Raw genomic sequence first — 5,236 nt, 5'->3', positions numbered from 1 at the left:
CGCAGCTTGTGAGTTAAAGCCCCACATCAGGTTCCGTGCTGACAGCAGGAAGCCTGCTTGGGACTCTCTCCTTCTCTCTCAGCTCCTCCCCTGCTTGTGCTTACATGCTCTTTCCCTCCCTCCCTCCCTCCCTCCCTCCCTCCCTCTCTCTCTCTCTCTCTGTCAAAATAAATAAACTTAAGAAGTGAAATTGTAAATTTTTTTTGTAAATTTACTTTTTATTAACAGGCTTTAATTCACTTTATATTTCTTGTATAAAACTGTATGTGGCCATACGTGGAGCCTGGGTTCCCTGCATGGAGACTTTGGTGTGGGTCTTTCCAAAGATGGTCAGTGAATTCCTAATAAAAGACTTGGTGAACACATTCTCTTTCCAGAGTTAAGAGGTAAAATAACTGTCGGGGCACCTGGATGGCTCAGTTGGTTGGGCGTCTGACACTGGCTCAGGTCATGATCTCCCAGTTAGTGGATTCAAGCCCTGCATCAGGCTCTGTGCTGACAGCTCAGAGCCTGGAGCCTACTTCTGATTCCGTGTCTCCCTCTCTCTGACCCTGCGCCACTTGTGTTCTCTCTCTCTCTCTCAAAAATAAAATAAAAATATTAAAAAAAAAAAGAGGTGAGATAACTGTAGGTCTTGGAAATGGCATCAAAAGAAGCCTTGGTGAAGTCACCCAGGGTGACAGTGCAGGCCCTAGCTGACGTGTAGGAGGCGTCAATACTGGCCATCATCAGTAGCTTCTTGGGCAGTGCCTCTGGGGGCACGATGAGACCCATGAGCAAAGAGCCACAGTGGCTGGTCACCTTGCATGGAACAGTGCGGGGCCTGCTGATCGTGTTCCCCCAGTAGTCTTGTCCCACAGGGACCATGGAAAGCTTGCCCAGGATGATGGCTCCACAGATGGTAGTGGCTACCTCCTTTGGAGTACTTAACACCCAAGAACGATTCATCCATTGTAATCTCTGATGTCAAGAAATGCCTTGAACCTGGTCCACTGGCTAGCATGGGTCTGCTTTTACACAGGTATAATCTTCAAAACACCATCCTTGCGGGATGCCCCCAGTTGAAAGTCAATGATGGGCAGGGAGAAGAGACAGATTTCCTCAAAGAGACTTGATCTTTATGTCCTTGACCAGGCAGCCCAGCTTGGTGATGGGGATCCACTCCTTGTTCTTGGCCTTGCCTCTGCGAGCTCCATGGCCTTGGCCCCAGATGGTGCTGCTGCTGGAGCCTCCTCAGAAGCCACCCCAACACCCCATTCCAGGGCCCTTGCAACCACCCCCCCCCAGGCCTTCCCACAGCACCAGCATCATCCGCCATTTAGTGTTTTCTCAAAGAAGAAGTGAACTCTTTGTAAATTTAAATTATTTGCCTTCTCCATTATCATCTCAATCATTCACTCTGGACTGCCAGCTACAGAAACATTACTGAGACCAACAAAAGATCATGCAAGATGGTTATAGTTACTTAAGAATATAAGAATACTCGGTGCAGTAGGTCATGCAATATTTTTCCTCACATGGCCCTGTTGTTTCTGTAACTATTTCCAACATCACACTAAACTCAGTATGCTTAACACGGAACTGATGCTCCTCTTTACCCCAAAGAGCGACTCCAATTGACCTATCCTTCTTCTACTAACTGGTCCCAGGCATACAAAGTTTAAAAAGCTCATTGACAGCTTTCTCAACCTCCAACTACTCCACAAATTCAATCAATTCCTCCCTCTCAATGCGTCTGAAATCCACCTCTGAATTTCCTCTTTAACTACCAGTATCCTAGACAAGGTTCATGTTACAATAGTCTGTTTGGCTTCTTTAATTTTAACACTTCAACCCAAAAAAGTAAACACTTTTACTTTCCACATATAAGTTTATCCCTATATCCCATTTTCTGGGACTAATTTTTGCCCAGGAGGAATGTTAGTAGTCAAGCCAGTAAATGAGCATCAAACTTGGTTTGACTCTTCGTTTCCTGTGAGTCCTTAATAACTGGATTCCTTTCCTTGTTCTCTATTCATATTTGATTACATTCTGCCACTGTTCTGGAGCCTCTCTTCTGACTGCAATGACTTCACATACATCCTAGCTTCCTAGAGTCTGCTTCTCCAGAACACACCATTGGATAGGCCCCAAATGAAGACAACTGCCTGAGCTTCTGCCATCCCGGAAGTGCTCAAGTCTCTGCCGAGCACCAGTACCTCTCCGCTGTGATCTTTTATTTGGTTTGGATTCTAACATGACCTCTTCGAAAAAATATCTGAGTCTAGTCCCATATTCAGAACAATGACCTTGGTTCAGCCTACAGAGGTTCCCAGGTCACCTGAGTAACACACAGCAGTTACTAAAAACGAGTCATTAAAGAAAGCTGACATGTTTAAAACAAATGGTTCCATGGCAAAGCTAACCAGATTGAAAAACAAAAAACAAAACATCAGTTTTCACTTTCCATAAATAGGCATTTCTCATGATTCGACCATTAAAATCAGTCAACCAAATGCTTACATTTATAAATGTCATAAATGTGCAAATTTTTACTTCAAAGTAAGTGCTTTAAAACACTATTGCTAATTGAAAACTGAAAATGTCAACACTTTCCATTGTGTTTTATTATTTGAAGCCATTAGTGTTTTATGTCAGACACACAAATAAAACAATGCGGGATCTTTCCATTTCTAAGGTGATACTTGAAAATCACCCAGAATTTAATCACGCCTGCAAGAATACTTGTTGCAAAACTGACCTCAACGATCACGAAAGCTCTCTCATCTGACTCTTTGAGGTTTGTGCTGCTTGCATTTTCTTCTGAGTGACAGGACGGAAAGTCTTTTCTAATAATTATCAACATTGACAGAAGATGTAGCTAGTGCCAGGCTTTTTACAGCAGCGGGAAAAGCATGTAGCTGCATTTTTTGATACACTTAGGTGGTATTCACTAGTGGTACAGAATAGAAAGATACACAGAGGACAGCCAAGTAACGCTTGTGTTTGAAATAAAACTCCGTGCTTCGAATGATATTTTTCCTTAAGGGTCAAACATTTATTTTGATTTAAAAATTCTATTTTTCCCCAAGAATAACTGAAGACTGTTAAGGTAATGATTCTGCATGTGTTCAAACTTCTCACAGAGCCTTAATGAATACTCCCACCTCTCAATGCTCTTTTGCATTAGCTGAATCCTCTGGCCAATCCAGCCAACCTGTGGCTGGTCCAGCTCATTAGACCCAGGGAAACTGATTCTGAGGGAATCATTGTATTCAGAGTGCTCTCAAGAGCTTCCTGTCCAATGTCAGGCCAAAGTCCTTGAGTGAAAGCCAAGAGTCAAAGCCAGGTAGACCAGAAAGAAGCATCACATCCACACAGAGAAGCAGGGTCACTGATGGCAGAGAGAGAGCCAAGAGTCAGAAGCCAGATGGATCTTGGGTTTGAGTGTGATCAAGTGGGAAGCAAACAAGACAGCTTTGGCACAACAGCCTTCCAAAAAAGGCAAGATCAACATGGTGGTCCTTCCAGCTCCACCACTGATATGTGTACAAAAGGCAGTCCAGCAGTACCTTTCAATATGATATGCTCCATTTAGATCATCACTTATGGAAAACAAGTCACTAACAAAATGAACACTTCACCTTCCAATAATTAAAGTCAGAATTTGTTTCAAGAATTAAAGATGAGTCAATCGAACACAATACAATCTATCTTATCCAAAACTCTGACTAACATTCTCTATTAATTGATTCATCTACACAACCATAATGCAATTATAACAGATGGTTGTAAGAAAGACCCTCAGGCTTTACAGCATTCTGAAGTACTTTCTTAGTGATGAATAAATCATATTTTGAATGGTTTGGAAGTCAACTGTAATCTATTTTTTTCTTAAATGAGAAATTAACTCAATTAAGCATTTTAATTACCTACTTATTATGCACAAGAGTCTATGACTAGACAAAAATGTAAACAGAACACTAAACAGGAGAAATAATGCTTCATTTCTGCTCTAAAGTTGTAAAATTAATACCTGACAGTTGTTAAACACACACTAAGTTCCTGGTACCACTTTTAATGCTTAACATGTATCACTTCCTTTAATCCAAATACCAATTTTAATACCTACTATTATGTTATACTTGAACACTGAGGCTTAAAGGTGTTAAATAACTTAGTCAAATTCACATGGCAGGTAAATAAAGGATGCACCATTCTTGATATACAGATAGGTAGCAGATACACACGCAGGGACAAAAGAATAGAGAAAAGTAAATATTTCTGCTTATCCCTACAATTTTTAAATGACAAACTACATCACACTCAATTTATAATTGAGAAACTGAGACATAAAGAGAAATTAAAAGTCTTAGGGCATACAATGGAAATGGAATTCATTCCTGGCCTCTAAGGTTAAACTAAAAATGAAATATGAAACATATAGAATAAAACATGAAATATATGGAACTCCCAATACTTCAAAATTTTTGACATACAAAAATGACACTCTCTTATGTCTCAATTGATTACATCCTTCTACAAAACACTTAAAAGCACTATTGTATTGCCACAACATTAGAAGTCATATTACCCATACTGCCACTCCCTGTGAAATCCCTAATTTGGTACTGCTATCTGAATGATGCTTTTAGGCATGCACATAATATTCAAATCTATTTTAAATTTAGAAAGTATCAATTACTACAATGGTTTGATTCAAGTGGTAACTTAGTAACAATGTTTAAAACCTTAACACTTTTTATCTAAAACTTCCAAAATATTTTTTAACTAATACTTTACAAATTCCAGATCTTGGTGATGTGGGTAAGCTCTTGAATTACCCTTCAACAGCTTAGAAATGAAAACATACAAAACTCAAGTGGCTTTCCACTGTCATTCAATGAGCTGGCAGTGATAGTAACAGCTTGACTTACAGGACATTATTTATTCCGGGCCATACAGTCAACCCCACAATGTCACATCAGGGGACATATTTTGTTTGCCTTTCATATAATACATGACATACCTTCAACACTATTCCACCTCAGCAAGAATATTAAAAATAATTTGGTGATTAAACGTAATGAATGAACCAGATGAAAACGATAAAACACTAGCAATTCCAGTTGGCACATAGAGTGGCACCACAGCTGGTGTCCAGCAGCACCATTCTCTCTCTCAACGCACAGTTCCAGTCACTGCAATATCCCTGGCTCACTTCACTTGCCATCTTCCATCTGGCTCCTTTCCTTTT

The 5,236-nt window shown here is 40.2% G+C and overlaps 1 pseudogene; it reads right to left on the bottom strand.

Annotated features, from left to right (window-relative positions):
* Positions 1 to 241: 241 nt before the first annotated feature.
* On the bottom strand, positions 242 to 1,318 carry LOC125931246 (40S ribosomal protein S2-like; annotated as a pseudogene).
* Positions 1,319 to 5,236: the final 3,918 nt, after the last annotated feature.

This window comes from Panthera uncia, chromosome X (genome assembly GCF_023721935.1).
Source record: "Panthera uncia isolate 11264 chromosome X, Puncia_PCG_1.0, whole genome shotgun sequence".
In the NCBI taxonomy this organism is placed as follows: Eukaryota; Metazoa; Chordata; class Mammalia; order Carnivora; family Felidae; genus Panthera; species Panthera uncia.
This window is presented reverse-complemented; position numbering and strand designations above follow the sequence as displayed.